General features: G+C 36.7%; 1 protein-coding gene across 9 annotated transcripts in view; it reads left to right on the forward strand.

Moving 5' to 3' along the window:
* LOC100578739 (RYamide receptor) overlaps positions 1–12,185 on the forward strand; it is a 108,429-nt gene that overhangs the window by 75,790 nt on the left and 20,454 nt on the right. The gene's annotated exons all lie outside the window — the stretch shown is intronic.

The following is a 12,185-nucleotide window of genomic DNA, read 5'->3' on the forward strand; positions in this document are numbered from 1 at the left end:
TAAATATTATTTTAGTGAAAAAAAAAAAAATAATCGAGTATCAAAAGATAGACTTATACCGAGCGTCGACATCTTACCGACAATAAGACACGTTTGATACATTTTTAATCCCAACGATTTCTCCATCCCAGTTAATTACTTATTTAATAAAAAATACGAATGAAAAAAAAAGAAGGATTAAAAAAAAAAAATACTTAAACACGACATCGAGATAATTTCTCCGCATTAACTTCCTCCGTTTCTTATTATACACTTCGAGGCTCGAGATTAAGCGTTATCATTCCCCGTTTCGAAGTTCCACACATTGGAACGGCCAATTAACGAAAGTTTATGGGTAACCTGTATCCTGAAGCCACTCGAACGCTCGTGGGAGGGTTCAATTTATTTCGAGATTCTCGACCGCGTTTTTCACCGAGACTGTCCTCTCATTTGCATCGTGGAAGCATCGTGCTGTTCCTGGTGGGGGGCAATAGGTGCCCCTTCGACGTCAGGAGCGGCTGAAGTTAGGGGCGACTATGTTTATTATAAAAATATACGTATATTATCATTCTTTTTTTTTTATAGGAAAAAATAAATTATTTCCATACAGTGAAAATATGAAATAGTGATATTCGATTGTAATAATTGACGAATTCGCGAAATAAAGATAAATGAGAAGATAAATCGATTTATTTCACTGAAATTCAATGCTGATAATTATCTTTGCTATATACGTTAGCTTTGTGCTTATTCGTGAAATAAAATATTAATCTCGAAAGAAATATTTGTTCTTTAAGAATCTTTGTTTCATTTTATAAAATATTTCATTTGAGTTATGAGTGTTCAAAACTGCAATGAAGTAAAACATAAGTTCTTGATTAAATAATATCGAGTTAAGAGGTTAGAGGATATTTTTTGGAAGGAAGGGGGGAATCAATCTAGATACAGCACTGAAACCGCTCACCCGCTAAGACAGCAACCCTCATTATCGTGAGTGTTTTAGTTTCCTTTGACTGAAATAATTATCGTACGCTTCTTTTCTATCATATCGAATTACAAATATGCGTTGCAAAAATGATGGATGCATCGAAGGAGGTAAAGGACGATCTCGTGTTAATAATAAGATTTTGATCGTGTTGAATCATTTATTTTTATCTCGAAATTTTATTAACGAAATTCTAATCGATCAAAATAATTAATATTACCTTTGTTAAATAATATCTTCAAGTCTAGAGACAAAAACGAATATCGAATTGAAATTTGCATCGGATAGAGAGCTATCTCACTTTATGAGATAAAACTCAAATTGCTGGTAACTTAATAAATTTTAATTGATATTTTTTTTTTTTAGGTTTCCTAGATTTACTTTTGCTAGATTCCTAGATTCTAGATTTTTAGATAATTTTTAGATAATGATTTATTTGCAACGTATTTACTAAAGATCTTAATTGAGAATAATTAAGAGTAATAAAATTAATTTACTAACGTGGATATAATTACAGTATATAAAATTTTCATTACCATATTATACGTAAATCAACACTCTTATTCCGATGCATTGTTCTACGCGATATTTTAATTATACTCCTTAACTCGCTTATTTATATATATTCGAGATCCAGTTTTAAATACGTTACATGAATTACAATAAAGAGAAATAATTCTTTTTAATATAAGAAAATAAATTTTCATATACGATTTTGATTATTTTATTCGATTATTATGTTAAATTAACACACGAAAATATTTTCACAAAATTTCAAATAATTTTCAAAACGAATAATTGCGAGAAAAATAAATTTTTCCTAAAAAATTAAATTCGCACAATCGTATTGATATTATAATTGTCATTCATAACCTAAAACGTATAAAACACTTTGATTTAATTTCGAATTCTATACATTATGAATGAAAGAAATTAAGAAATATATAATTTTGTAAATCGAAATCAAATAACTCAAATATGTAACAAAGAAAGAATATTAACAAAAGAAAGGACGTAAAAATAAATATCGTAACACGAACGATAACGCGAAATATGTCAAATTCACATCACGATCCATGGCCTACTGGCTGCGAATTGCGAAATGGGAAAAGAAGGTCACGTTTCCGGGGTTACCGACCATAACACGAGAATCCACTAAAAGTGCGCGGGCCATTTAAAATTCTATTTATTTATTTATTATTATTATTTCCATGCACTATCCTTGTAAATTATAAATTATCGTTGCAAATAAAATTGTTGGAATGTAATATGCAAGGAATAAAAAAAAAAAAAAATTAAAAGAGATATCGAAGTTGAAATAACGAAGAATATTTTAAAATGGAGCGTATAAAAATAAAAAAAGATTGAAAAGAAACGAGAAAATAGTGAAAAGGCATAAAATTGATAATACCTATTTTCAGGGCTAATATTGTCATACCGTGTTTTATAGTATCCCCGACCGATAAATCAGAATTTATGTCCAATTTTACGTGGTAAAGCTGCGGTATAAAATAGATCGTGGCACGGCTATAAATTGAGAGAGAGAGAGAGAGAGAGAGAGAGAGAGAGAGAGAGAGAGAGAGAGAGAGAGAGAAGAAAAGAAAAAAAATAAAAATTGGCAAACAATATTTTCTCGTGAACAAGGATCCGCTTTCAAAAAACTACAATTTTAAAGTATCGAATCGAGGAGGTCCAAACATGCTTCTCGTTTTCCTTTCAACAGGTTGCTAGTTGTTCATACTCACTATACAACACACGCGTCTTTGTTGTACTAGGAGTAGATTTCACGATTTTTCCTCGCCGCTTCGGCAAATTGCTTCTTGAAATTGGCCCATAATAAAAGATAAATAACGGCAGCTAGCACGTTTGATCCATTTCACTGCAATAAAGATATCCATACATTCATCTCGTTACATCTGCTTACACATAGAATTTCGACGATAATGAAAGATAAATTATCAGAATTTTATTCACTCTTTATTTTCGATATCGAGATTATCGTTGCTCGAGTAAAATTTCTATCGCGAACAACACTGGATCAACCAATGGGAGAGCTCGAACGATTCTTCTCATTCTTTCTTCCGCGATAATTTCCTTGCTTCTTTTTTCATCGCGTACATTTACACGCGAGAGTTTAAATTTAAATCACTCATTCGAAAATGCGAACCGTTTTTAAAATTTAATATCATAATAAATATATATTACAACGACACACTCGATACAGCGGTAATTGTCCACGGTACGATTTATCGGACAACGCAATATTGCCATAAAACGTCACGTGACGGCCGCAATAACTTTAACCAACCAATGAAACTTCATCCGTTCACGACACAACTTTCGTACGTACACACATACGCGATCTTGTACATATGTATATACATACATACGATCAAACGCGTGTGCAACTATCCACCCACGCACAGTAATTCGAATCGTGGAAACGTCGTATACGAAAGTTGGCTAATTTCACGCGGACGCGTTCACAGCAATGGCGGATTCACACCGCCATGATAGAATTCCAAATCACGCACGCGATGAGAATCCCTGACGAAGAGGCCAATCATAATCGCTTCGACCAATACCGAATACAGATCAGCCGTGTTAGAGCTATCGTCTTCTTCGAGTTTTCTTTTGAAAAATGTATTTTTTTCATTTTTTTTCTTCTTTTTTCTTTCTTTCTTCAGAAATTAATCTAACTAGATAGCTCGTCACGGGACGACGGAGGAGTGGATGTACGTGCACGAGAGCGGGAATCTAACTTTGCCTCGGGCCTCGAACAGATCTCGTAGATTTGTGGAGAGTAATTTTAATTTTTAAACTCGAAGATATATTTGCAACTTTGTGAAATTCGCATATTAATTCATTCGAAAATACATATATATATATATATTCAACGAATATTATAAAAAAATAATTATTTTATTCTTCGTTTAACTTTTTTCCATAAAATTCAAGATAAAAAAAAAAATATCGTTAAATCAAACGTGACACGATCCTCGCTAAATCGAGAGCCTCGTTAATTTATATCAAACGAAACCCACGAAGATCGCCCCCGGAAACCTTGCACTCCAATCTTGGAGGAAATCGATTTCCATTTGTCGCCGCATTCTTCAACACCGTTACCAACTTCTTCCATGAATTTATCAAGCCCGTATCTCACCGAGAAAGCAGTAAAACGTCTCTTAATTATCGATAATTCCCAAACTTCCCAATTATCCTCCCAACCATATAATTTTCCCGAACTTTTAAAATTATTACATCTCACCTCGATTTATTCCTCGCTTCGGAAAAAAAAAAAAAAAAAAAAAAGTAACTCTCCTCTCCCGTGCATAAAACTGCAAAAAAATTTTTTTTTCTAATCCTTTTCCATATTAAATCCCAACACAACGATGATCGATAATAATTAAAAAATTTTTAGAAATAAAAATTCTCGCATCCAAAAAAAAAAAAAAATAATAACCTCCTCTCTCGTCGCAGGAAAAAAAAAAAAAAATTTTATTCGCATCGCATCCCCGTTTACCGTTCGAATAATCAAATCTGGGCGAATCACAATTTCATTGACTTTCCGACTCCGTGATTTAATCGGCGATCAATCGGTCGCGAGCGTGGCCGGGCAAGGAGGATCGAACCAATCAGACGAGCGGGGAACGTTCCAACTCTTAATTGCTCGTAATTGCATTTTTTCTTTTTTCTTTTTTTTTTCCCCCCCCTCCCCATCCGTTTCGATGCGGTGGACGGACACAAGCCTGGACAGATTTCATATTCGTATGTAACACACGTGAAGAGGGAGATAAAGAGTGGGAGAGAGAGAGAGAGAGAGAGAAAAAGAGAGGTGAGTGGACACATCGATTTTCAATTATGGTTTATATTCCGTGGTATCCGTCGCATTGGCGAGAGGTATTATTTTGAATTAACGTGCCGCATTGCGACTTTAGACCCCGTGTATTCTCTCTGCGGATGTCTCATGATTCGGAAGTTTAAACCGCGTCCTTGTATTATTGGGCCGGGGGAAATAATTTTGTTTAACCGGGAAACGTAGAGGGAATTCGTTTGGTGGAAAAGAAAAAGAGAGAGGATAATAGTAGTTACGAATTTAGGGAACGAATTTAGAATTAATTCGATTGATTAAAACTCGAATTCCGAATCTGTTTGAACGTATTTATTGAAAATTCAGAAGAGAAGGGGGAACGGAATCAATGTTCGTAAAATATTACTAAACTCGATCGAAAGTTAAGTCAACTCCGTTTAATACGAAATAACCAAATAACCAAATACACGTGTCGCTCTTGAAATTTTTATTCCATAAAAATTACCAGATACGAGTCTCCTCGAGAATTATTAATCGTACAATTTTCATAAGTTCTTTCTTCTCGGTTACATATTCGCACGATGATACCTTCTGTCGATAAAAATAACTATAATATATACATACATATATATATATATATATATATACGCATAAAAATTTTCACGGTAATATTATTTCCAAAGATATCCCCCCCTTCCCCCTCCTCGTGAGGATAACGAGATATTCACGTAACATTTTCACGGTTGAACGGCGGGGCGGATCGATTCCCGGCTGTGTATACCTGCGGAATACCTAAACAGATAGGAGAAGAGCGGCCAGCCACCGTTTCCACGCGCCGGCGAAACGAATTCACCTGGCCTGGCTCTCCGTTTTAAACCATCCCTCCAATCGCAAAAACCTGTTCCGTGTTTCCCTAACGTAACGAGAAAGGTTCTTATCGCGGCTGCCTATAAAGCGACGCGGTTCGTTACAGTATTTCGCGCGCAGCAACCTTTCCCTCTCTCTCTCTCTCTTTCTCTCTTCTCCCCTCCCCTCGCTTTCCTGCCTCGCCAAAAAGAGCAATTTCTCGCGCCCTTTTGATTCCGCTGCTTTATGCTCTTTCTCTCTCTCTCTTATTCGAAACGGATCAACTACGATTTTCAGAACCGTGTACACATATACGCGGATATACAGTACAGTCTCGTCGGTAAGTAAGAGTCGATTATCAGCGAAGTTTTTGTTTCGAGAAAACAAATATTATTGGGATCTTTGGATTGGAATTATATTGTATTGTATTATTAATGATCGGATAGATAGTTGTTAAGATGAATTGGACGAATGCTTCGAGTTTTATTATCGTCGTTGTTGTTGTTTGAAAAATAGAATATTTTTTGGAAGAAAAATGGAGAAACATTGATTTAAATTATCTACTAAGAAATGAGAAGAATCTTGTAGATTCCTGATCGCTGTTTTCCAATCGATGATTCGTCGAGATATACTTATGAACGAGAATGTACTCTACGCGCCGCTTCACCTGTTTCCAGTTTTTCCAAACATGGGTCAAAGGAGGAAACGCGCGTGCAAAGTTAAACAAATGGATGAAACGAGAGGTGGAGAGGGGAGGGGGAGAGGAAATGCATTTTCCAGAATACTTGCAATTAACGAAATGTGCATGGTATTTTCTAAAAAAAAAAAAAAAAGAAAAAAAATAAGATAAAATTATCCCTTTCGAAAGGAAGCGTTCGATTAATTGTTCTTTCTTTCCTCTTTTCTTTAATATAAATAAAAAAATAGTTTGGCTCAGGTCCGTGGGCACGCCACCGCCCAAAGGACTCACGGGTACCGGGGCTAAATGGAATAACCGTGTCCCCGATAACCGCAAGTCCCCCTTGCGGGAAAATTATTCTCATTAACGATCACGATGATGATGATGACGATGATGATGAAAGAAAAAATTAATAGCGAGGCAAACGATATGGAATAAAAATCTTTAATCCATCTTTAATTTCAATAATTCATTTTTCCAAAGTATTTCAATCCGCTTGATTACCCACCGAGAGTAAATTATTATTACAGTTAGTACCGTATAATTGCCGATAGAGGGCGTCTTGTTCTCTACAAAGAATAAAAAAGGAAGTAAATTGCCACGGTAGCAAGTTTCTCGTGCCAAATTTCCTCAAGATTACATCGTTTCGCGTAAGATTAACACAGATCCCCCTCCCCTCCGAGGGATTAAAAACGGAAAAGGGAGAAACAAAAATTCCCTAATTTTCCATTCTTCTCCTTAAACGGACCAAGAAATTCTCTCTTTCTCTCTCTCTCTCTCTCTCCCTCTCGAAGCCATACGTATCTTCTTTTCTCGTTTCCACGGAATATCTCGTTTCCCTTAATGAATAAATGAATCTCGATCAAGGGTAAAACTACCACCACCACTACACAGAAGATACAATTATACACTCCTCGACTCCTCGTTCTTCAACAGTTTCAAACGAGTATGAATAATTCATAAAGGGCCACGGTCGCTCCTCTCGATCATTCTCACCGGGATCTTCAATTTTTTTTTTTTTTTTTTTCTTCCTTTTCCCCTCTTATCGATCAATTGCATAATTGCACGAGAACGATCGTCGATCGCGACGGAAGGAATGTCGCGAGCACCGTCGATCCCACAATTCGACTGGAATACGAGCAAAGAGGATGCCTCGAAGAGAGAGAGAGAGACAGAGCGAGAGAGAGACAGCATAACTCGGATCGATGCTCCACTTTCCTTGGGAGAAATCTTCAGGATTTTTAGATGGCGCGTCCCGACCACGAATCACTATTATTCTATTTTCGCGATGGAAATCCGCGAGTGGACGCTGTTTGCCATTCCCTACGTGCCCTTTACTTTGCCCGGGCTCGTTGTTTGGCTTGCGGCTTTGATTAAATTTATCCCTCCCCCCCTCCCCCTCCACTTCGGTTTGGAATTTTCGTTTTTACCACACAGACCGGTGTTGGCAACTGATTAGATCCGGGGGAGGGGAGGGTGGAAGTTGACTTGATCAGAGGTCATCTCGTTCAAACATTGATATCAGATGTGCAAATAACTTCTTTTTTTTTTTTTTTTGTTTTCCAAATTCAAAATTTTATTAAGGTAAATTACAGGTTTTCCTCTGACTCAGCCTAATCTCCTGAAACGCAAAAAGTAAACATTAAAATTGTCGGACACTTTTTAAAAACGCTTTTCCAGATGGCTGAAGTAATTTATTTACGTACCTAAAAAAAAGAAATTTTTTTTTTTTTTAGGTACGTAAAAAAATTTCTTTTTTTTAGATACGTAAAAAAATTTCTTTTTTTTTTTTCTTTTTTAGAAACTTTCCGTTAGATTTTTCTTTTTATAGGCTCTTGAAATACAGAAAAGAAAGAAAAAAAAAAATGAAAAGCCGCGATACGTTTATGAACTTATGAAAAAAATTTCTTTTTTTTTTTTTTTTTTTTTTTAGAAACTTTCCGTTAGATTTTCCTTTTTATAGGCTCTTGAAATACAGAAAAGAAAGAAAGAAAAAAAAAAATGAAAAGCCGCGATACGTTTATGAACTGGATCGGATTATCTTTCCCAGGATGTGGTAATCCTGTCATATTAGGAGAACTGCATCGGGCCTAACGCCAGAATGGTTGCGGCCAGTTACGCCAGCAGCTGGGTCGTGCGAGTCGATAACAGGGAGAAGCAGGAAATGTGGATCGATAGAGGCGAGAGCCCAACCTTCTCGAATCCGCGATAGGTGATAACTGGTGCAGTGTCTCGAATCGAGCGAAAAAATGTACATCGAACGATCCTTGGTCAAGATCGATTCGAATATTTAATTCGACACGATCGAAATCCCCGATTTAATCCACGAAATCTCACCAAAAAGTTAAATTTAAATACTTTCGAATCGAATTTTACCCTTAATAAATAAATTCCTTCTATAATTCAATGTCTTAATTTAAACCTAGTTAAAACCGGATTAATTTACCACGTAAATGGACGAATTAAAGGGCATAACGTTATCCAAATACAAAGAGAGGTATTCGACCATCACCGGTTCGAATAACCGGTTCGATCGAAGATGGAAAATTAAATTCTTCGCCAATCTCCCTAGACCGTGTTGCAAATCAATCTCGAACGGGTTAGGTGTCGATGGCAAATATTTCATAATAACCGAGTTACGTGCCCCGTGCTTTGGATTGGCCGGCGACGATGTTACGCGTCAACGTTTTCCCAACTTTTTTTGATCTGTTCGCGGCAGGGCGATTCCCCCGTCAAAGCGTGCATCGAAATGCAACGCATCCGGTATTATGCGCTCGCATAAGAGCGCCGATATCGAGGAACGTTGGTTGCGTACATGCAAATGAGAGAATGTGTTGGTTACGTGAAACGGAACGCTTGAACGCTTGTTTCGTGTCGCGTTGTGGCGTTGCGTAATCGGATATTTTATTATGCAACGTGTTAAAACCTCGCACTCGACGATTTTGATATTAAATTTGTCGGGGCAAACGAGTTTTCGATTTCTTTTCTTCTTCGATTTTGGAGAGGAATGGATTCTTATTTATTTTTTTTTTTTTTTGACGACGTGGAGATATTGGAAAGAAAAATTTGTTTCGAAAGAGAACCGTATTTCCTAACGATAGGATAAATTTCAAAATTTATTAGATTGGCCGTCTTGCTTGTAACAACGATCGGTAAATAAATCGAGCGAGTCGTTATATCGCTTAATTCGCTAAATTTACGATATATACATCCTTCCCCCTCTCCTTGGCCCGGGAGTAATTTCGATTTATGACGCGCCGATAAAGCAGAGTGCGCTAATTAACCTTCGTAAATAGTTTGTAAGTACATTTTCGAAACAACACTTGGCAAGCTACTTCCCTACCTCCCTTATATTCAAAATTTCACGAATCCGTGTCCGAATCCATTTGCAGAATTGTGCACTTACGGTAGAATTATTTGATCACGTTTCTCGGAAACAAATGCGAATATTCGACGAGGATTGTCGGTCGATCACTTCGAGCGACTCTTTGCGTGAACGGATAACAAGGAAATATTTACATTGAGAAACGCACGCTCGATCGATAATATTTACAACGATTACTTGCTACGTGATAACATCGTTAATAGGATTCCTTTTTTTTTTTTTTGAAACCATAACTGAGTTGAGTTTATACGTGTAAAGGTGCGACTTACATATTGCTTATTTACGCGTGAACGTTTCGATTCTGTTTTTCGAACCATGCCCTATAACGAGTTTAACGTAGCAGAACAAAGGCACGACCCATATCCACGTAGTTTAAATATATTCTTTCTTATCGAATGTTCTTTTTGTTCACAACGATTAAAAATATCGACGATGGTGTTTTTAAAACATATTATCTCGATTTACGAATTAATTATCCTACGATACACGATAAAAAATGATGGTACTCGTATCGCATAGAATCGTGTAAAATATTTTTCCAAATATTAAATTCCTTCTTCGCAAATAATCCGTGCGATTATCGCGACCTCCTCTTCCTTTATTATTTCCAACTTTGCATAACGAATGACCAAATGACACGTTGCGAAAGAGCACAGGCGAGGAACGATAGAGAGACGCAAGCGAGGGTGGTCGAGATGGTTGAAAAGTTAGGTTCACGTGGAACGCAAATGACACACTTGCACGAGGTCTCTCTATTGTTCCCCGACATTTCGCTGTCTAGACACTTGTTACGATCGATGCCATTTACCGACAGTCCGTCCACCTTTCCCTTCCCCCTACCCATATTCGATATATCTTTCTACGTTTACTCGTTTTAAAGAGCTCGAATTAGTATAATTGCCTCGCTCGCGAGACAGAATTAATCTTCCTTCCAATTGTAATTTTTCCCTGTCGAATCGAAATTATTTTTTTATTTATCCGTTTTTCCTTTTATAATTATTAATTATACGTGATTCAAAAGGAGCGTAAGAGGGAACGTTTCTTCGCTAATTTAGAAAATTCGCGTAGACGGATCGAGAGATGGCGCGGCTAGTTGTGTGCATAGATGGATCGATCCAGAGGCGACACCTGTGACAAAAGCAACTTCGTTTCGGGCTATGGCACAAAGGATGCGTGTGAAAATTTAATCATGCATGCGTTCGCCTGTCGACACCTGGTATATACACTCGTTTAAAATTGAAGATCGAACACTTTGTCAAGCTGTATACGGATTGCGGCGGTAATTGAAAGTCGCGCAACGTGAAAGAATAATCAATTTCGCTGGGAATCGAAGTTTTTGTTGTAAAAATATACGAAACGACCAGATTTACGAAGAATAATCGTTATTTTTTTTCTTTTTCTAAACGATTATTATTGAAATAATTTGAGATTAAGGATTCAAGGTTTGTGTTTGTGTTTCACATTTGCGTGAATATCTTTTCGATCATTCGCAACACTCTATCGACATCGTGATTGTCAGAAATTACCGAAATAACTCATCTCCGTTTAACCGGTCCAATTTACCGGACCTCCATACATTTACATGGATTTTCGTATGCAAATGGGTTAATATAGCCCCGCGATCAAAATTGATTTATGAAAGTGCTCGGTTTCATAAGGTTCTGTTATAAACTGTCAAATTTAATAATCCTTTAATTTAATTTGAAAAAAAAAAAGAACAAATTTTCTAACAAATTTTCCACTTTATAAAATAATATTCCATAAAAATATGCTCTCGATATTGTCCACGAAAATTAAACAAACCTTCGAATACACAAATATAAAATAATAATTCGTTTTATCAAACCTTGGAGAGAAATTTCACGGATAAGATCCGGGACGCAGTGAGAATAAATGAAGGGAACAGTTCCCTTAAAGATTGAAAGCGGCCAACGATCGGGTTAACAGAGTCGTCTGTCTCGTGTACGCTCGTTTCCGTTCCGGAAGTTGCACTCGGTTCCACTCGGTAAAAGCAAACAACAGTAACCGAAGTTGATCGCCGGTGCAAGTGATGCACGCGCAATTTCGCGGCCTCGTAAAAATTTCATAAAATGGCGGAACGACACGCGTCCACGGTAATTGAAATTTTATTGCCATCCCTGTAAAAAGATCTTCTCGGGAATCGGGGCCTCGAAACTCGAATCGGGAGAGGCCGATTATTTCCGACTCGACGAGCATGCTTCTTTCTCTCTCTCTCTCTCTCTAACCTAACCTAACCTAAAGTGACCAAGTCAAAGAATATTTGAGGAAGAAATAAATAAGAGAAAGAAAAGAGAAATTTTTCGTTCAATTACAATTACTCTTTCAATTTTTAACGCTTCTTTTAGCATTATTATAGAATAATAATTTTTCACACTGGAAAGTTATATATTTCGAGACGTGTCTGCTTGTCGAGTCGGATGTTAAATAACACAGATACCTTGGAATGATCACTGAGAATCACTCTATCGATAAAATTTCC

This window comes from Apis mellifera, linkage group LG11, assembly GCF_003254395.2.
Source record: "Apis mellifera strain DH4 linkage group LG11, Amel_HAv3.1, whole genome shotgun sequence".
Classification (NCBI taxonomy): domain Eukaryota; kingdom Metazoa; phylum Arthropoda; class Insecta; order Hymenoptera; family Apidae; genus Apis; species Apis mellifera.